This window comes from Cupressus sempervirens, chromosome 11 (assembly GCF_028749045.1).
Source record: "Cupressus sempervirens isolate cs-2001-9-10 chromosome 11, ASM2874904v1, whole genome shotgun sequence".
Lineage (NCBI taxonomy): Eukaryota > Viridiplantae > Streptophyta > Pinopsida > Cupressales > Cupressaceae > Cupressus > Cupressus sempervirens.
In genome coordinates, this window is record NC_143128.1 from 150947751 (window position 1) to 150971017 (window position 23267).

The 23267-nt window shown below is 32.8% G+C and overlaps 1 pseudogene; it reads right to left on the minus strand.

Annotated features, from left to right (window-relative positions):
- Positions 1-18301: 18301 nt before the first annotated feature.
- On the minus strand, positions 18302-22389 carry LOC149528650 (OVARIAN TUMOR DOMAIN-containing deubiquitinating enzyme 6-like; annotated as a pseudogene).
- Positions 22390-23267: the final 878 nt, after the last annotated feature.

A 23267-nucleotide genomic window follows, 5' to 3' on the forward strand; every position in this document is an offset into this window, starting at 1 on the left:
AAGTTTGTCATTTTGTTGTTAGTCCTATCTTTCCAAATTATCCCAAATGCATCAAAACATTCAATCATATCCCATACAACATTTCTATATTGTTTTAATCTTTTATTCTTTGTCACATAAGCATTTCTTACTTGGGATACAACCAATTTAGAATCTCCTATAACATGTAAACATTTTATCGCATTCTTATGAGCTAGTCTAAGGCCTAATAGTAAAGCCTCATATTCTACTATATTGTTGGTACAAGGGAAACTTAAAGTAAAGGAGAATTTGTATGTTACCCCTACTAGAGATATCAACAAAATACCTGCATCTACTCCATCTTTGTAGCAAGCACCATCAAAGAACATGGTCCATAAATATCCTTTATCTATTTTTGTATTAGCTTCTACTTCCATTTGAGATTTATGCTTACCCTTCTTCAAAGTCAGAACCTTGGCTCTGAATGCATTGACATCTGTATCCACAAAGTTTGTAATATCATCCTCAATCTCTTCTTCTATCACATATATGCTCTTTGGTTCTCTATTTATTTTTATCAAATTCTAATCAATGTTAAAAGTAGCAAATGATAGATCACATTGCAAACTTTCTCCCATGGTAGCACTCCACTTTTTAGATAATGACATACCATATTGAGGTGGAATATCAACAACCAACACACTCATAGTAAGATCTCTATCTAGACAAGCTATCAGTCTATATGGTAAGGCACTAATAGTACCTATGATTTTCACTTCTCTTTTATCCATGGCACAACATCTTCCTCGGCTAGTATCAACTTTCAAACCTAGTTCCTTCATTATTTGAAAGGCATAATAGTATTGGAGGCACCAGAATCAATCATGCAATTTTTAAAAAGAAAATTCCATTCACTAAAATACTCAAGAAAAATGGCTCAACACTTCCCAAGCATTCATTAATAGAGTTATCCAAAAAAATCTAAGGAATTTGAGACATAACTACTTCAGCTTCTTTTTCTTTTACCTTTTCTTTTCTTCCTTGCTTGGGATCATGAATTTCATTGCAAACTTATTTTATCCTTACATCAGTATTTCCCAACCATGGTATGGCTTTATTTTGGTGCTCAAGGATCCTTAATAATTCAGACAAAGGAACTTTAACAGTAATTTGTGATAGAACATTAAGCATATCTATAGAAGAATCTAGGGAATTATCAGTAGTCATATCCTCCTTCTCATGATACTTATTAAAAGTACCTTGATAATTCTTGTCATTTATAGTGATCACTTTTGATATCTTCCCATCTAATTTCTTGGGAAAATTATTTGAGAATGCCAAAGCCTTAGGATTCCCTCCTTTCTTTAGTTCCCATTTTTTACTAGAAATTTTAACCTTTATAGTAGGGATTTCTTTAGGCTTTACAACTTCCTTTTTCTTAGGGTCAACTTTCTTGATAAATATACTATCCACCTTACCATCATTAGCATTCTAAGCCATATGTCTGGTTTGTACTTGAGCTATCATGCTAGTAGTAATATGATCAACTTCTTCTCTAGAAGGCTTCCTTAGTATCATCTCCTCTCTGGTAGATGCCATGTTACATACATTGTACTTAGCATCACTCTCCTCATCAAAAAACACCTACTATTGCATATGAATTTGAAACTGTCTTTGCTCAACTACATCTCTGTTATGATCATCACTGTCATACTGGTCATAATGTGACTCAAACATATTACATCCCACATCATCACTATTTTCTTCATGTTGCTAATTTTCTTCTACCTTAGTTTGATTTCTAGAAATGACAAAGCTACTGCACAATACTCAGGAGCATGAGGTAATTGACAAACAAAACACCATGTGGATTTAGTAGTGATTTTAGGGTCATCTACCACATTTATGGAATTTTTGGATAAAGGATCAAAGGTAAGCTTGTTACTAGTGTTCTTAGGAGGAGGAACATTGGGCTGATCATCCTTTCAAGTAGTGTTATAAGGGAAATTTTGCAATCTATTCTGTCTACCAAAGTTGGACTAATAAGGGACCTTATTTTAAGTGGGATTCCTATCATTTTTTCCTTGAGGAAGATTCAAGCCTTTTATAGCATTCAAAACTTGACACATCTCACTAGGCTCATTCTTTTTTCCTCCCATAGATTTGTGCTCTTCTTTTCTATTTCCCTTACTCCCAAATAACCTAGGATCATATCTTTTGTTCTCCAATCTCCCTAAAATCCTCAAATTATTTTTTATATTGATAACAATTCTAAAAGCATCTCTCAAAGTCCTAGGCTCCCTATCCCTAAGTTGATATGCCATTTTACCATCAAAGGTGTTTAAATAAGTAATCATACATACCTTATCATCAACTTGCATGGCTTGCATTAGCTTATACATCCTGTTCTAGAACCTAGTGTTGAAGTCAATAACAGATTCATTATACAACTTCTTAATATTATTGAACTCACTTTGAATATAACTTGGGTTTTGTTTATCACCATATTGTTCCTTGAAACAATATTTAATGTCTTTCCAATCTATAATAGATGACTCAAGGAGCCTCTTAAACAATTCTCTAACATCTTTAGTTAATGACTGAACAAATAACTTCATGATAACATCTTTAGCCTCAACCTCATAATCACTCATCATGTCAAGAAAATTCCTCAAGTGATCCTCACAAGTGATAGCATTATTTCCAGCAAACTTGGGCAATCTTTTCCTCATTTCCTATGGCATAGGGTTAGGGAAACTAGGAATACCTTCAAAGTGTATTTTCCTATAGCCTTCTAACTGAATAGGTGTTCTTTGGAAATCAACCTTAGCAGTATTGACAACATTTCTTTCATTATTGTTAAAAACATTACTAGTACTAGCATCTGCAGTAGATTTATTAAGATCCATTTATTGTGATGAAGAAGAAAAGAAAGAAGTAGACAATTTAGTAGTATTCTAATTTTTAATATTTATTCTATCATTATCTTCAAGAACAAATACAGATTGCTTCTTAGCATTTTCTAGAAACTTAATCTTGTTATTCATGTCAGCTATGGCTACCTCATTCTCTACAATTTCCAATTTCTTAGCCAAAGCATCCTTCTCTTTCCTCCTTTTTTCTAACTCAACATCAAAAGATGACAAGGAATTATAGATCTTGATGGGCTTTGTTGCTTCATTTAGGCTAATACTAACTTCCTTTTCTTTTCCCTTATCTTAGACACCAACAACATGTTCTACATCTCATTTAACCTCTAGGGTCTTATAGTTCCTAATCTATTGTATCATAGGACCCTCTTGGTTTAGATCTTGATCTTTAGCAGCTTTTGTTCTTGTAATTTAAGTTGTTCAACTTGATCCACAATTTTAGGCTGCCAAGCACTGGTTGCTATCTCATTTTTCTTTTTCAAAGCAACAATTATCCTAAGTAATTCTTGTTTTTCCTCATAAGTTTTCATGATATTTTCCTCCCTTTCCTTCTAAAACTTTATATCAATAGACTCTTGCTCAATGAGCTACATTCTCAACATTTCATTCTCATCAGGGTTAGGAATAGTAAACTCAGAACTAGAGGCCTTCTCATCATTAAAAAATTTAGGCTCTAAATTTTTTGGTCTTTCCCTTTTGGGAGAGTAATCTAACATGAAAGGGTTTGTGCATCATTGGAAAAGATTGTTACTAGTCCTATCATCAGATAAACTAGGATGAGAGCTAGGACCATTGCAGAAAGGTTCCATTTTAGTAGTAGAAAGGTAGGTGTTAGTTTTCTTTGCCATTTGCTCCTAGGAAGAATTTCCCTTCTACATCTGGGTTCCTTTCACAGTCCAATTTTTCTTTCCTCTAAGAGGAAGATCGGTCTATAACTTAATAACTAGGTTTTTCTTCACATTTTCTTGTGTGTTTTCACACTTCCCATGATGTAAAACATCCTTAAATTTGACATTGGTTAAAACCTATCTAAGTCACCAACCACCTAGGGAAAAGTAATGCAATAATCTTGTTGACCAAATAAAATATCACAAGATTGTCAAGATGGAAGCTGACAAATAGAATGCAACTAGTCAGCATTAGTTTTGGGACTACAACTCTTCCTTAATGGATAAGACACCTTTGCAAGGATCGTACATGTTAGTGTACACCTATGGTGTAGGGTTTGTTCTTCTTCCTTTTAAATTCTCAAGGTTTGTCACTAGAAAAGTCCACTAAAACCATAGGTAACTCCCAAAGGATCTGACAATAATAATACTGACACTTGTCCCCAACAAACTCATCATTTTATTCATGTTTAAAACTACTGAACAATAAAATACTCAACAAAAAAATGATAATACTAACACAATATAAGGATTATCCACTTCCTATTAACAACTCTATGTGCAAACCATTTGGACCAACTTCAACAAAACCAAGAATGGTTTCCTACTCTTTAGGCTCTGTAAAACCAAGACGGGTTTAACTAGGGGATACCCTAGATAACCACTAATATATGAGAATTATATTAGTTTCATTTTGATTCCCATCTCTAATTCCTAATACTTACATAGTTTATCCAATTTTTGATACTTTCAGACTAATATGCATCCCTTATAAGTAGATTTGGTCCTAATTCTCCTTAAGTTTACAATTATTTCTGGGAATAGAAGCTACCTAAGATCCAGAAATAAAATATAAATGAGTGTTGACCAACATTATAACCTTAAACAAAATGGAACAAGAATTATTTTTAATTTGTGATTAATTTGATATGCAAAAGCATAATTTACCCCAACTCACTCTTGATTCATGAGACCAATGACTTATCCAATGGGTAAAAAAATATCTATTGGTGGGAGATCTAATTCAATTAACTTTTAAATGAATTCATCAAATGTAGTCACCTATTTCCATTCTTATGATTTATCTAGTTTATAAACTCATAAACCTCACTGATCTACTAAAGAATTTATATAATTCTTTGAATTAGAAGCAACAATAGTATCAATATACAACCCATCTAGATTGCATTCAATCAATTGAACCTTATTCAAATGCCATCAAATTAAAAAAAAAATCATAAAATAGATACAAAAATTGATGACACAAACCTAATGCAAATACCCCTTTGTATTATCCTTTTAGATGACTAATATAATGACCAATAGAAATTCAATCAAAAGCCTTGAATATCTTGCTGATGTTGTCATTTTTATGTATTATCAAAGAGTACAAGTTTGATAGTAAACTCAAAAAATCTACATGAAACTAGACTAACTATACCTATTTTGAACAAAAGCAAAAATTATACAACTTTTAGACCCTTTCTCTAGCCCTAGGATCTCACTTATATAATGTGACATGAAACAAGCTTCAAGCTTAGAGAAATTGACAAGTGTCCAAAAGACAAAACTTAATGTAATAGAAAGTTAACATGTCAATATATTCTTTGGTAGGTCCCATTTCTATTACATCATAACAAGTTACTGGCTCATTTTCCACCACTATTTTGACTATTCTAAATATGCAACTACCAAATTGGCCAATGATGAATCCTATGGTAATGTTTGCAAATCAACTTCTACTCATGGGTTTTCACTATTTTCATCTTGAACTGATAAAACCACTTTTACCCTTAATTGATCTTCTGTAATGTCCAAATCCTAGGTCTCTAAGCCTGTAGCTGGAACTAATTGGTGACCTTCATCTTCCTCATCTTTTGGATCTGGTGCTACTGTGTCAATAATCTGCACCTCATCCTCCTATACCTCATCATCATCTATACTAACCTCTTCTAACTACTCACCAGAAGTAATATCTACCATCCATGTGTCAAATTATGTATCATCTAACCATTTGAATTATAGAATATCATTTTTCTTCTTAAGTATATACTCAGCCTCATTATCAATACTAAAAAATTCTTGTTTCAAAGAATCAAAAAATAACTAGACTTTCACCAATTCCTTTGTCATGGTGGCCCACCAAGCATGCCCTTTTTCATTTATAATCTTATTCATCTTCAAATAGAATAGGTCATCTAATTCCTTAGCCCATTCATCCTAATTCTTCAATATGGTCATGCAAAGACCTTATAATAGAATAACACAAAAATGTAATTTCTTTCTTTCTCTTTCCCCACTTAATAAGAATAGGCTTTAGGGATTCATCATGGGTTTTCAATTCCTCCCATATAGTTATTACTTTTGCCAACTAATCATAAAATAGGGGTCATTCAATTTTATCTACTAGGTACATTAGAGCCTTTCTAAGTTTATCCTCATGTCACACTTCCATCTCTACATGTAATGCCCAAAGTTTACTTTTTTCTTCCTCAAAATATTCTACTTAATAATATTAAGGCCTCTGTGGGGTGTTTGGCATTTCTATAAGAGGAGTGAATTTAAAATGCTCCACTGGAGGGAGAGGATATGTTATTTTTGGCCTGGTAGACCTTCCCATAATTTTATTTTCTAGTTTAATCCTCTTTTGAACTTCTTTGTTGTATGCTTCTAAAATTGTTTCATACTTATTTTGCAATTCAAACATGGAATTTTCTTCCCTTTGAGCAGTGGCCAAAACAAATTGAGATGAATCTATATTCTAGTGTGCAACCTGCACATGAGAAGTATTAGCTAGTCTTCTTACAACTATACTTCCCATCAAACCAGAATCATCTGGTTGTGATAAGGTAGCTCTTGATCCTCTCCTCAATGACCATATGACTAAAGCCACCTAGTCTTTACTGAAGGTAGTGCCCTAGAAGTCTTTCTTAATTTGATCTTGTAAATAAAGTTTATTTGAAATAGAATTAAACACTAGAGCATCAACAATGTCCCAATTGGGTAATAAAAAAATTTCTAATGCTCTGACCATCTGTCTTCCCTGCTCAAAGCTTATACTCTAAAACTCCTTCATCATCTTCTCTTTTACCTAATTTTGTAAGGATGTTTCATCCATTTCTAGATGCTCTATTCTCAATTTATTACACCTCTCTTCAAATATACCCATATTAGCCTACCATACAAATTGGTAGAAAGCCCTAGATTTAACAAAACTATCATCAAACAAAAATTGATGACTAGCCTATTGTAATGCAGGGTCCAATTCATTGCCTCTATAATCTGAAACTATCAGAACTAGACTTGGCACAAGAGGCTCTTGAGGGTTTCCCTTGTCTAATTCTACCTAGGTGATAAATATACCTCTTTGTAACCCTATTTTCTCAATCTACTCCTCAGTGAGCTATTCTTCTCCAATCCACAAAGGGGATTGAGTGGGTGAATATTCCTCAACTTCAAGACTCTTTTCCTTTATTACCTTGTACATATTGGGAGAAGGTTCATCAGATCTCTCCTCTAGGATTGCATTGGTGGATCCCATTATTTGTTTGCCCTTATCCATAGTGGACTTTTTATTTTGAATTATAGTATAGCTTGGCCTTCTTTGGACAATTAATTGACCTACTCCTACATTAGGAGTGAAAGCCAAACTCCTCATGACCTCTCTAACCTTATCTGGATATGAATCAATAAAGAATTTTTTCCTCTCATTCATGTCTTCCATTATTTTAGGGAAAGTATTCGTGAGCTTACTTATTTTATCAACCTCTGTATTAGCATTATCTAGAGGACTATATTTCTGATCAAAATAATGAATGAATTCTAAAACCCTAGAATAGATTCTCCACTTTTCCTTTTTGGTTTCCTATTCCTATAGTGAGAACTCATTCCTTATGATGTCCTCTAGATAATATGAGTCATGTTTGACCTTTCCCAATTTAATTCTAAGTCTCAATGTCTGATTATAAAACCCCTCAATATCACAAAAAATGGGATGGGAAACAACCATTTTGTATTGATCCACAATTTTATGTAAAAAGAGCCAACCCCCCTTTAGTAATTACAAATTAATGGGTGATGGAACGAGTAGGTAAAATTGACCCTAGTTTCCTTTTTAATAGATACATCTCTTCCAATCCTCCTAACTATCACAAAACTTTGGGCATTCCTACCTTTAAAGGTACTTGGTAGGGCAACACATGAGGGCTTCATTTGAAACCATAAATTCTAAAAATAGTAGAAATGGAGTATGGGATGATATCTCCACAATTTTGTGAAACTTTCAAACCACTAGGATTGTCCATAGGCCTGATGAAATTCATTAGTACCTTGGAGATTCTGGGATTGTCACTCAATATAAGGCATCTCAACTTGGAAGTGAAATACCTATCAAACTTGACAAAGCTAGCCTTCTCTGCATCCCAAGTCATATCTACACTCCACAATTAGATTGATAGCACTTCCCCATCCTCCTCTCTATTCAACTCCATTTCTTTTCCAAAATATGTCACTCCCTTAAGTAAGAACATATGCATCAATAGAGAATAATGGCCAAAAAAAATTTCCACTTTCCCTTTTGCAATTCCAACCAAACCAGTATGAATTACTTCAGCCAAATAAGGAAAAAAATAAAAAATAACATCTACACCAAAGGAAACAATCTAAATGATCATATACATAAAGCTGATGGGCATGAAATTTTGTTTGTCCTCACCAAAAACATGACATAGGGTCCTATATACTTCTATAGCTCGAGAAGTGAAAAGATCCTTTTTAAAAGGTTCCCTAGAAGCTATAGTGATTACTAGAAAAGTTCCTATTGTGCCAATATGTGCCCTCAGTGCACCTACCCTTATCACATCCCACTTTTCCTTATATTCATTTTATAATTCTTGCAGATTAATTAGCACATGATAATCTGTCAATGGCTCTAGGTGAAAAACCTCTCTAATTTCTTCAAGACTAATTGAGACCAAAGGCACACCATCAGTTCTTCTCACCACCCTAATAGCTTGGTCATAATTCTTTGCAATGGCTTCAAGAAAATCATAATCCATGAAAACACTTGGAACTATTAGTTTTCCCAAATCAAAATTCTAGATATTAGCATGCTAGGCAAACAAATTCTGCTCTAAAAACCACTTTTAAAAAAAAAAAAACAAGACCAGTCTACAAAGTTGTTGCATCCCTAACCCAGTTCCCTTTGTCATATAGGCTATCTACAATTTTAAGCCTAGTGTTTAAGGAAGTTAACTTCTTAACTTGTACAGTTTTAGTGGTGGACTCTGGGAGTAATTCTAGCAAATCATCATGAACATTTCTATCCATATAATTCACTTGCTTGGAAAATACCTTCTTAGGAGGCATCTTGACAGTAATGCTAGAGAAGTTCTAATAGGAGTACTTACTTGATTTTCTAAAAATTTTCTTTTTGAACTTCTACAATAGCTCACGAACAAATGGGAAATTGCTTCACATTTTTGCTAGGCTTAACACAATATTCTCAATAGGCTCTTGCGCTCAGAATACTTGAAATTTTTGTTTTCATGACATTGGAACTGATGAAATCTCTTGTATTATAATCTATTTTTCTCACATGCAAATCTTTCATTCCTCATAAATGCATAGAATGGAAAAACAAAGTGGCATCACCTTCCTTTTTAAATTTGTATCGTTTATCTTTAAAAAATCCTTTGATTAAGGGATAAAAATAGGGCTAACTCATCTTTCTTCTCAACACACTGGTAGTCAAACTAATGAAATGCTTCCACTTGTACCTTTCCTTCACTATTGACACTTTGAACTGGACCCACTTATCCTTGAGGACACGTGTTGCTGAATCACTACCTCACTATGCATAAAGAGTGAACATATTGCCATAGCGAGGAAGTGATAACCCTTGATCTGATCTCAATCTGATGGCAAGCATTTTACTACATTCTCATTACTAAATTAGTGGGGTCCCTCCTATCTTTTCCTTCTTCACTATGTCGCTACACATAAAAAGTGAGTAACTTTTAATAGTGACAAAGTGATAATCATTGATTCCCCTTTGATCGAGTGGAGAACATTCAATGCATCATATAATATGAACATGGTGGGCCCCATCTTTATTTTCTTTACTTGCTATGTTGTTATACATAACCCTCAAGCAACTCACCATTGCGAGGTAGCGATTATCATTGATCTCATCTTGATCAAATGATCACAATTCTTTACCTGGTTTCTAACTTGGAAGTGGGTCTATATTTCTTGGTGACATTGAGCTATCTTGACATGCTGGATTATATATATATATATATATATATATATATATATATATATATATATATATATATATATATATATATATATATATATATATATATATATATATATATATATATATATATATATATATATATATATATATAATCCTCAGTGAAATCACTTCTTGATTTTACCATGTTTCTTATTTTTAGATGGATCACTACATCACTACTAGTGAAGCATGAAGCTTTTCCAATCACAACATAGCGACCCTCGACAGATTTAGAGTTTCTGGCATATAAATGCTTAGTAGGATGCCATCGTGTCACTGGATCTGCATAGCTTGTTGCTGACAAAGAATTCAATGGGGCCCACATTTTGAAATTGTTGTTACATCATGACATTCTAATGAGTTGCTACATTGCTATCGGTGAAAACCATTAACTTTCTAGTTGTGACATAGCGACTTTCAATGATCCATCAAAATTTGGTGCTGGGAAATTTTTTAATAGGATAACCATAAATGATACGACTTTCATAGAAATAAAAGCATACTTTCCAAAATATCTTTCTTGGGATCCTCATAATCACCACCACTTTCAAAAGAGCAGCATCCTTTGTATTGCTACCTGTAAGGCACAATGATTTCTTGGTCATGACATAGCGACTTCTAGTGAGAATTATATTCTGATGATGGAGAAAAGATAACATATCAATTGTAATTATATCAGTTAATACTACTTGTTAGAAATAGTGGTCGTGCACATTCATGATACCACATGGGAATTTTGTGGTCACCATCAGTTTTACAAGGTTGCTGCTTTCTTCATATTCTGATTAGTCGCTACATCGCCACTGGCAAGGCGCATAGATATTTTGGTCATGAGATAGCGACTCACCGAAAAAATCTAAATTTTGGTGACACCACTTGCAATTTGCTTCACATGCATCCTTTCTGATACTAACAACTCTGGGATAGAGCACATGACCAAAACATATTCAAATCAATGCACATTTCTGGTGCTGGACCTCATTTTTCAATACCATAACTCAATTTTTGATGGTTGCTATGTCGCTATGGTACAACACCTTGCATTTTGTTATAATGACAAAGTGACAACCATGAATCTTAACCAAGATCAAATGGTGAGGAAAGATTTTGAAAAAGGTCTCTCAACATGACCAAAATTACTTAGGAAAGGAATATTTGCATTTTTAAAAGATATTGTGCCAGGATAAATTCAAAACTAAAAAGGACCTAAGATTTTGGAAAATTTTTCAAAGGATAAAACTATAAGGCTAGAAAACTAGAAACCCTAGCCTCTAACAATGAACTCAAATCTAATTTTTTATACCTAAAATGGGAAAAAAAATTATACAAAAAATTAAACCAACAACCTGCATGTGATTTAGGGAATAAAAAATTAATATTTGACTTTGCAATTTCCCTCATTTTTCTATTCGAGTCAAACCTAGTTGACCACCCTTTTGACACATGTCATGCTCTGATTGGCTCCCTTTTTTGCATAGTCAGTTGACCCATCCAACTAGGTGCCACATGGCATTATCTCATTGGCTACTTCTCTCACCATGTCATCATGCCACATCATTTGTAGTGCCTGCCCTAGTTCGCATTTTGTTATCATTGTTGAACTCTTTTAGAGCTAGTTTTATGTTGTTGGTTAGCAGCATTCTTTTGAGATTGTCAGATATTGTGCTATGGATTCAGTTTATTATGTGATGAGATTACTTAGATTTTGCATTTCATGTATGCATGATGATTATTTCCAGTGTTTGCAACTATTAATGATGATTAGTAAGATGATTTATTATCATATGTGTTTTCTTATGGATACTTACCCCATACTTGCATGTGTATGGTGTGCGTATTTGCTTTGCGTGTTTGCTTTTGTATGGCGTGTCTGATGTGGTTAAGGAAGGGAGCCGTAGTCACCTACTATTTGGGATCTACACGATGCACCACTTCTTCCCATTGCCTATTTAGTTTAGTATATATTGTGTTTGTACATGCATGGTTTTTATGCAGGTTGCAGGTACTGGGTATCGACTTCCCTGAATTGCCAGGATGAGTGTACCCTATCACATTATCTCAATGATAAGAGAGGAGAGATAAATTCTCAAGTCCAAGTCCCAACCTTTTAAGCCATTTGTCCTAATTGGAAAATTAGGACAAGTATTCGAGTTGAGTACCCTCTAAATGTGTCAGATGACGTAATTTGTGATTTAAACCCTTGGTTTGATTTTAAATGTATTTTGGCTATGATGGATTTTCATATTTTCACCTTGTGTGTCTTTGATGTATTTTCTATTAATTAAGCCTAATTAAAAGATTTAATTAATGGTTTAATTTAATGAAAAATTAATATGATATTTTAATATTTATTTTATTTAATTAATTGGGAAATTAATTAAATAAAATAATTAAATTTGAAAATAAAAGTTAAAAGTTTAAATTTGGAATGTGACATTATTTATTTTAATAATATTATATTTGGAGTTCATTTTTAAATAAATTATAAATAATAATATTATTAAAGCTAACAAATATTTTAGCAATTAAGTTTTGGAAAATGAAATTTAAAAGTGGAAAATATATTTAAATTAATAAAAGATTCTAGATTTCATGTGACTGAAATATAAATATATTAAGATTGAAAAGTGGAATTATTAAAGTTAGTGCATGAGATTTAATAAATTAATTAATTAAATTGGAAAGAGTAAAGTAAAAATTATATTAATTATCGTGCATTATTTTAATATTTGCTCACGTGAGAGTTGGCAAATTCTCGGGAGTTGTCATGTAGACAACACTGGAGTTTGCACTCTAAGAATGCACAAGTTGTCTACACTTAGAAGTTAGCATTTTATTTGAGCACATAGTGTCTACAACCTTAAGACTTATCTAGAAGGTTGGAGAAGACTCATGCTTGGTTGTCATACTTATCTTCTAGTTGTTTCTAGAGATACTCTAGATGCATCTTAGAGGCCTTTAAATAGAGGCTCTCCTAGTGTGTTTGGACAAGCTTAATGGAAGCTACAAGCCATAAGCTACAAGCTACAAGCTTCAAGCTAAAAATGGAAGCTTCAAGCTTACATGCTCATATTCTTCTTCATGCTCATATGCTCCTTCATACTCATATGTTTCTACATGCTCATATATTTTTACATGCTCATATGCTTCTATATGCTTCCATGCTTCTTCTAGCACTTCTAGTCACTTGGAGGATTCGGTTGGCTTGGATCTTGGAAGAATTGTGAATGTTGGAAAAGGAAGGGGTTTTCTATGGACTTCTGAGGCATGACAAATTAGCATCAGTGTCCAGATGCACTCGTGATAATCACATAATTTATTTGCACTCTTTCTCTTCCTGTCTTCATCATGTCTGCTATATGTGTCTGAATATTCTCTGTGATTGGATCTGCAATTTTGAAATTGGAATCTAGATATGCTATTTGGTTGAGAAGAAAACAATAAAAAAACTCTAGATCCAATTAAGGAGAAATAATTAGATATGAATTAGGTTTGGGTTCGAATTTATATTAAATTAGAAAGACAAGATTTGGAATTAAAATAGAAATTTTATGGTGAAAATTCGAATGATTAGATGTACTCTTTCTATCAAATTATATTTTCATATGTGTACAGACAAACCTATTAGATGGATGAATGGGTAAATTTAGAGAACAATTACCTTTTAGGAGAAATTCTTAATTCATCACAAACTGCCTTGTCGCTGCCCTTTGGATAGACCCGAACTCAGTCATTCATAATTTTTTATCGTGATCGAATTTATTCGATCGCTCTAATCAGAATTGATGCAACTTGGCCCTCTCCAACATATTTCAATTTTAGCCCGATCCAACAGTTTATTAGGGAGATGTGGCCATCGTACTAAGACTGTTTTATTCAAGGACAAATATTTCTCCATTTCCCATAACCAAGAGTTCTTTATGCTTAAACTTCACAAAAATAATATATCAAAGCATGGAATGAATTAAAAGACATTATTGCAATATTTCCTTATTAGAATCTTATTAATATGCATTAGTTTTATATGGTTTATTATCTAATCTAATTAAATCAAATTTAATTAAGATTAGTTAATAGTAGAAGAAGTGTAATTAATTATTAGTCAATCTAAGTAAATGGATTTTTAAATGAGAGAAAATTAAAAGAAAAGAGATTTTAATATAGTTTATATAGTGGACTTTTTATAATATATATTAAATAATTTAGAGATGGTAATTTTATATTACGTTTTTAAATGAGGAGACTTTAATAATAATGGATTAAGATTTAATTGACATGGAGTCACTGTTATAACATTGTTATAATTTGAATTACGATGGTATTATTAATACATTATATATTATTAACTATATTATTAATATACCTTAATGGTATTAAGAGTTAGCTAATGAAGCTTATGTAAAGTTCTCTAGATCGATTAATAATAGTTTTGATGAGTTTATTAATGTTTGTTGGGTCTAATAAACTATTAATAAAGAATAGTATAAATAGTTTAAATAGTTATCAATTAATACGATCAGAGTTAATCTAGAGGAGATTAGTTAATGATTGAAGTACTGTAAAAGATATTAATCAAATTGAATTGGTTAATAATTTGGAGGAGTATCAATTAACTGAATCAACGTACATAGGAGAAACTTATTTGAGATAATAATACTTGGTATTGGAGATTTATTATAACTTGTTATTATTAAAATATAAATGGGAACATTGTTGCAGAGTGATGAATGTGGTCATTATAGATTTACTATTAAGATTTTCAATATAGCTTGTTATTAAATATTAACAAGTTATTATTATTGAATTATTAATATGATCATTTGAGTACTGTATTATAGTTTCCTTTTATCTTACAGAATTCTAGTTAGTTAATGGTCAACTAATATTCATTGGGTTGATGGTATGGTTGTGCAATTATTAATTAAATCAATTAACTAGAGTTAATTGGATTTAATTAATAATTATGTTATGTAATAGAGAATTAATTGATATAATTCTTTTAACAAGATTGTAAAAAATATTGATATCAAAGTTGATAAGTCTTATTCTAATGACTTGAATAATGACTTAGATACTTTAACGGTTATTAGTGACGATTTAATTATTATAATGATTATAATTAAGAGGCTTAAGTGTTAGAGATATTTAATTGAGTTTTAACTATTATAATGTTAATAGGTCATGTATTGTGTTCTTAGGTTAATTGACTGATTTAATTGATCATCTCCTTATTCGAAGATTGATAATTGACTTTCTTATATTATAATGAACCTTTGATTATGTGAAAAAGTTGTAGTAACATTAAAGAAGAGATAATCAATTAGAATATGGATCATAGATAGATTAAGAGAACAAGTTAATTAAGGGTCAATGATGATTAGTTTATTGAGTAAAGTATTTATCCTAAGCTATTCTTAGAATATTTTAATGATGGAAGGATAATGCTATCGGGGAATAAATGGGTTGACTTGTAGGTCAAATGATTAAACTTAGACACTTGAATTATACTTGCAAAAAAAAAACTGGAAACCCCTACACATTATTCAACTATGTGAATTTAGTAAACCAAAACATGTGTTTGCATTGTGTTTTCTATGTGCTTCTTGTTTTGGGTTTTGGGTTGACTAGTGTTGACCAGTCCTAAGTTGTTACCAGAGGTTCAGGGGTTATGAGATATGATGACATGTTGATCTTATTTGGTCTCGATCTTTCTAAGCCCAACCATGGTTATGTGATTGTGTGCTCTATGAAATGTTTGTATTTACTGATTGTTATTGTTCATTAGTCTTCATGTGTGAAGCTGAGATGTATGTGTATGAGACACTTGAGCTAATCATTTTTGAGTCATCGATCAGTTATCCTTGGATTACTTTCTAGTTTCCATGATGGGACTGAAATGTTGGTTTATTTCTTGATGATGTCATGTTGTGATATGTTTTGACTCAACCATTTTGGAGTCTTCGATCAGTATGATTTTGAGATATTCTTAGTTGCTTGCTAAGAACCAATGGATATTGTGATTTATTTTGAGATGTATTTTGGTTATTGAGAACTAATGGATATTTATGATTATCAGTGATGCCTTCAGCTGCCAATAGAGAACTGTTGTGGTCATGATTTTCTATGGATGTTTTTCCAGATGCTCATGGAGATTTGATGATTCTTATTATGGATATTTGATGCTTATATTGTGGATATTTGATGATTCTTTTAATGGATTATCTTTTGAATTTTCTTTACAGTCGCTTGTACAGGACTATGGTGATTTTATGATTCCATGAGCTTAGGGTAGGTAATCTACTTGTAGTATCATGAAGTGGCTTGCAATGGGGGCCGGGGCCCTAAGTGGCTGCCAAGGTAACTCATTGTAAGTTTGGTTAATAAGTGATAAAATTTACACACTAAATGGAGATTAAATGAACCTAAAAAGATAATTGTTTTGGTTCTTGGCCATGCCTTGAGTGCTTGTACAGGCTAGGATGGGAGTAGTGAGAACGCATGGTTGCGACCTTGCATTCCATAGTATGCCTCATCAGTATGAGAGGATACTAGTGGCCACATGAGATCAGTATGGACCCGTGGAGTTTAGCTAACTACTAGGGTAACTTGTATGTGATAATTGCAATGACACTTTCTTGCTTGCATAGTAGATTTCCTACATGTCATTGTGTGCCTCTAGGAATTAGATGTCAATTTTGTGTGTGTTGGAGCCTTTGAGTAGTATACTTATAGGATTCTTGGACTTATAGAGATTTGTGCTTTGTGAATTGATATCCTATTTGGGACTTGAGATTATCTCCTTAGCACAGTGGGAGTGGACCACTTAGGTTCCACACGGTCGGTTGGTAGTTTTTTTCCACTCTTATCATTTGAGATCTGTTCGAGACACCGTGGCTAGAACATCCTTGGTTGGTATTTATCTTCATTCTATTCTTGGATCATTATGATAGATGATATACCTTACAATGGATGTATTTATTGGTATGTTTCTTATATTGATGATTTGCATATGTTAGATGATGGTATCCTATGCTTTACTTTGCATGTTAGTAGGATGTTTTAGGAGTGACATTCCTACTATGTTAATACCGATGATCTCTTTGGTGCTTTGGAATGTTATGCACAGAGGGATGGCTAGGATCCATGATGGTCTAATGATTCTATTTACGGTTGGAGGAACCGTGCATTTAGTTATTTATGTTTTTTGATATATGGTTATCTTTTATGATGGATGTTTATATCTTTATGGTGATGATGTATCATGTATGACATGTGGTTTTATTTACTTTAATTGCATCATGGGTTAATATTGGATGATGATGTACTTTAATTACATGGATGTTTATTCTTTTAAACTTTTCATACCTTGTAACATGAATAGTGGATGATTGAGCAAGCTGAAATGTAATTACAAAAAGGACACTTATATATTGTTTAAGAATGTTGGATGTATCATTGTTATTTCATAAGGATGTGATGTTAGATGAATAGTTATGATAGGATGTAATTCAACGTTAAGGGATTTTTAAAGAATATAACTTGTTATGTATGTTATGTTTACTTTCATTTGAATTGTTGCTATTGCTTCCATTACTATGCAAGTATTGTGAATGGTTTATCTTTCATGTTTTAGAAAAAAATTGTTTGGTAAACTTAGTGAAATTCTTTGGATCCCTTGGTGGGGCATTACATCATTTCCACATCACTATCCATGTCACTACTAGCTGGCTTTTCACCATGTCACTATGTTATCCAACATGTAACTTTCCTTTGGCGACATCATGATAGCTATCGAATGTGCCATGTGTCACCATCTGGTTCATCTATGAGATTTACTTGCCATGTCACTACTAAGTCACTACCTACCTGAGTCACATCATCATCATTAGTTGTACATTCATTCAAAATTATAGTTGTTGTACCTCCAATTGTCATCGTCCACGGTGGGTGGGTCCCTTCCTCTAGGGCTGCAGCTTTCAAAAGAGCCCATCTCTAAGAATCCAAGTTTTATGTGTGGTTTATTATTTAAACATAATAAAACTCTCTCATTTCATGAATGTAGGATAAATGACTTTATGCTCCAAATGAATGAGACTTCAAAGCTTGAGATTGGAGAGCGGGGTACTATTTGGAAAGCAATGACTTTACTTTGGAAAGTAATCTCTGCACTAGAATGTTGCTGGACATGATGCGTTGTAGTTTTTCCTTACCTAGGGCATGCTTTACCTTCCAAGATTTCCTAGCATAGTTTCTATAAGATAAAAGACCATAGAATCTAGATCATCATGAAAGATGTTATACACTTCCATTACTTTTGTATAATTGAAACCTATAGATAGAATAGTCTACACATTGCTTGTGACTACACCCTCTAGAATTAATTAGAAATCTCCAAACCAAATTCTGTGTTCATTTCTGGATGCTCTTGCACTAGAAGATGATGGTTTAGCTCTAGAAGCAGACTCCTTACTACTATGCTATTGGAGGGTGCTAAGATATCCATCTCGTGAAGCCTCCATAACCATGCCTTCAATTTCCTTCTTTGTTAGCTCCAAGTCAAAGTAGAAGTTTCCCTTAGCTAAAAGTACATTCTCAATTTTTTGGTCTAGCTATGCTTTTAATGCACCCTTCACCTAATCCTTATCTATATTTTCCCCTTGAAGGCTACTAAAGCCAAGGCCTACACCAATAGATAATCAATGTGGATCAACATGAGAATTATAGTGATTACCAAGGTGATAACTAAGGTGAATAGGAGGTCAATCTATATTGTAAGACTCATGAAAAATATTTATAGGCTCTATACTGTATATGTAAATATGAATAGGAAAATTGTACATTTCTAACATTGCCTAGATTTCTATATTGTTTCCATAGACCTTGTCTCTTCTTTTCCTTTTGCAATAAGCTGTGAAGCCTTCTATGACAAAAGGAGAGAAATGATCTCTCTCTTTCTCCATATAGTCAATGCACATCTATCTTGTAAGATCATATAACTCTGGATTGCCATAAACCTGATCTACAATAGCACAGAAAAGGCAATTGCCATCCATAGCCATGTGTCTAACTTCAAAACCCCGTGCACGGCTAATATCAATTTCAAATTATCATTCTCTTTCCTGAAGCTACTCCACCTATTGTCCTTCTTGGTGGCTTCTCCCTTGTCTTTTACATCTTAGAAGGAATCTACCATCTGCTACTGGCATTTTCTCTTTAGGTTTGGTGGCTAACCTCTATAATAGACCGCACTTGGAAAGGAGAGGGAACTTGTGTGGTAAATACTTTTTTTTATTTACATGCATTTCTAAATCACTCGACACTTCTAAATATACAAACCTAAAAAAATTTGTAGTATAGAGGGCATCCAGTTTTGCTCCTAGTTTCATAAACTTCATTGTTACTTGAAATTATTTTGACAACACATGACTATACTTTGTTGGCAACAGGATGACTTCTCTAAAATTTATACAGGACTATACTTTTAAGCTAATAGTTTACCAAACAAATAAATAGGTTAGTTGTAGACACCAAATATCCATTATAACTATTAGGACTCAAATGCATTATATATTATTTCTTGAAAGTATGGGGATTATATTCGATTTTAAGCTGATAGTTTTTACCAAATTATATTTTGTAGCATCTAGTAGTGACTTTGAATGCCTTAATGCTAGCCAATAGGAATTTCAAGTTCATTTATCAACTGCTTAACTTCTGGCTCACTATTAGTCATTGTGTTAGCCCCCTCTTTCTAAGCATGGCTTCAATTCCATCATCTTCCCCATTTATCCAATTTCCCTTCCCCACAATGCCATAATTATAATTTGTTTGACAATTGTGTTGTCTTGACTCTTCCCTCCTCAACATATTAGTCTTAATAGAATCTATAGTGTCTGCATAGGCAAAATCCCCTTTTTGTTAAAATATTTTTAATCCCCTCCTTTCTATTAAATCTAATGCAATTAATCGAACCCCCAAAGTGGGTCCAGCTAAATAAAAATTCATTTTCAAACAACTAAATTACCAAACTAATCCATTGATTATGTAACACTGATTTGAATCAAAATTCATCACTAAAACATCATTAAAACTCATTTTACCACTTATCTGCAAACTGCAACTTTCTAGTAATAGGGCCTTTCGACTGACTTTAAAAAATGACCCGAACAGATCATTGGTCTCTAAAATAAAACCTATTGATGCTTTTTTCTACTTAATTACACCATGTTGAATCTTGTCTCATGATGAATTCTCAGTCAATAGATATTGACTATCAAATTTGCCCTCTTGAAATTGTCTGCAAGAAAATATGTTAGAAAATAATAAATTGCATTCGGATTTGGCTTTGAAAACATGGTTAACAAACACTTGGAAAGACAAAAATTGGGGCATTGGTTCATTTTCATGAGGAAAACATAAATCTCTGATTAGGGCTCATGACAAATAATTGGGCAAAAATGGTGAGCGGTCAAAGTGGGCTACTCAAAATTTGTAGAATGGAAACACAGAGAAAAGTACTTTTTGCAAATCGAATTGACCTAGGAATATGTGCAGATAGATTCATCAAGACTTGAAAATTGGCACACTTGAAGTATCTTCAAAGTAAAACATAGTGGTATAATCCATTCAATCTCACCTATTATTAATTTTAGGTTATAACATCCCGAACAGTGGTTTTGACAAATCTGCACTTCTTGACACCAGTAAAAATTTACAACTTGCATTTGGAATCGCATTTAAAAACTGATCAAACGAGTTCATCATAAGCTCAAAATGGAAACATAGCATGTCTCTAACCTCTACAATGAAATTCAAAAGGAATTTCATCATTTTAGTCAACTGGGTCAAACTCATAACAGGTCAAACCAGGCCTCCTAGAATTCAAAACTAATTGCATCAGCATGACAACAATAAATAACCAAATTTGAGGGATTCAAATCATAGAAAAATGGACTCAAAACAACTTGAAATCTAAAACATAGGCTCTCTAGTATGGACTCTAGACATTCCCAAAGCACTGAGTCATGAAACATTATTGGGTGCGAGATATTCAATTGTAAACAAGGCCTCCTGTTGCTATTTGACACTTAGGTGAAAATGCAGAATTGGCAACTGCTCAAAATAGGACTTCACGAAATGACTTAGAATGACAATTTAACTTCATGAAATAAGTGGATATGTTGAATGGAAGGTTTTAGAAACATTAAACACCTTTTAGTCCTCAAATGGATAGCCAAGTACATATGCATTTAAAAAAATTTAAAGGGCTTGACTTCAATGGTACTCAAACTTGGGGCTACGATTTTGACTCAATTATGATTTTTTATACCTAGATTGGAAATATTCTATAAAAAATCAAGCCAATAGTGGCTTTGTCTGGGGATGCATGTCCCTTGCAAGCATGGCAATGATTCAAATCTCTAGAAGAAGAAAACCACACACACAATAGCAACAACTTCTCTCAAGAAACTTTATTGAAAGTAAGGAAACTACTACTACTATGTACAAATGATGACCCCGAGCCACCAAACTTTAAAAAAAATGTTTACCTCTATCAAAAACTTGATTCTCACTTATGTCTCCTTGAGGTAAGCTGGAAAAAAATCTTCCATCAGTTTCACCAAACACAAAAAATTCTCAATTAGGTTAGTTGGTGAAACAAAATATATTTCCTAACTTTCATAGTGCATACTAGGGATATCCTTAACATAATGCTCACTATGAAAATAGGGGTCAGCATGCTCAAATATACAAGGATCAAATTGATAACTATCTTCAATAGATAAATTATGCATGCTATCAAATTTAGAAAAAAAGGTCAAACATACATTGAAAACATGAATCTCTATGCATAGTAAGTTGACAACTAAATAGTATTCATATTTGCACTCACCAATGTCATCTATGTCATTATCTAAAGATAATCTAGGGCTCTCCATTAATTCTTCACAATTAGAAAATGAATTTCATATTAACGTATTCATCATAAAAAATCCTTGCAAGGTGTAGGAAAATTTTCAATAACCATCTTGTCAAACACCTTGTCCTCATAATCACAATTGAAATGCTAATTAGTATATTCACTATTATATCTAGAAGAAGAAAAAATCAATCTCTCATAGTAGTAGGATAAATTATCATCATTAAGCCCATCCTCAATCAAATCTAAAAATTCCATGTCGTCCTCAAACAACAGGTTGATAACTCCATGTAATGATCCTTTTTGAACATCTTGACAAAATACAGGTTGATCACCACCAGGATCTTCATCATATAAAGCATTAGTGTACACTTTAAAACCACTACCCATTTCATCTTTGTGGTGATTTTTAGCATGCGAAGAAAAATTAAAACCATATGAAGACTCACTTTCTACTCCATTAAATAAGCATGTAGAAAATAGATCAAAACTACTTTCATTGTCTTCATGAAGGTGATTCAAATATCTTTCAAACCAATCATCTTTCATTCTATCAATAGGTGTTGATGCATTAATCTTTGAATCACTTGCATATTGTTGATTACCACTACTTGCATCTTCAAGACATTCATCTACACAATTAGGTAATTGATTCTTATAAACAATCTCTTTATCCTCATATTGTGTAGACAACTCTTCTTCACAACTTTCAACCTCAAGCTAATTTGCACAATTCTGAACTAGAAATTCACTTTCAAATTTAAGAAAAGAACTCATACCTCTACTAGCATAAGAGTAATTACTTCCACCATTGCTTTCTTCTTCCCAATTTGCATCAGAATCACATGAAGATGAACATATACTAGCACTCTCCTCTTCTTGACTTGAGCAACAACTCTCATCATTGTCTTCACATGATGCTTCTTCACAATATGTCAAATTAGAAAATTTATCTTTATCACTTGGAAGATGACTTTCAGCTTCTTCATTCTCATATTGAGATAAATATCTTTTAACTTCAAATCTTATAACATTCTCAACATGATGCAATCTATGAATAAGAGAAATCATTTCTTGCATATCTGACTAATCAAGTGAATCCACCCTATCATCCATTGCTGAAACATTACAAACATATGTGGTTTGTTCTTCTAACTGTGACTGATATAAATGTGATTCACACTCTTCATCCTGTGTTATCTTTCCATGGCATGTCAGATTAGGAATATCAAATTCATGACTAGGGACATATCTTCCAACCTCCTCAC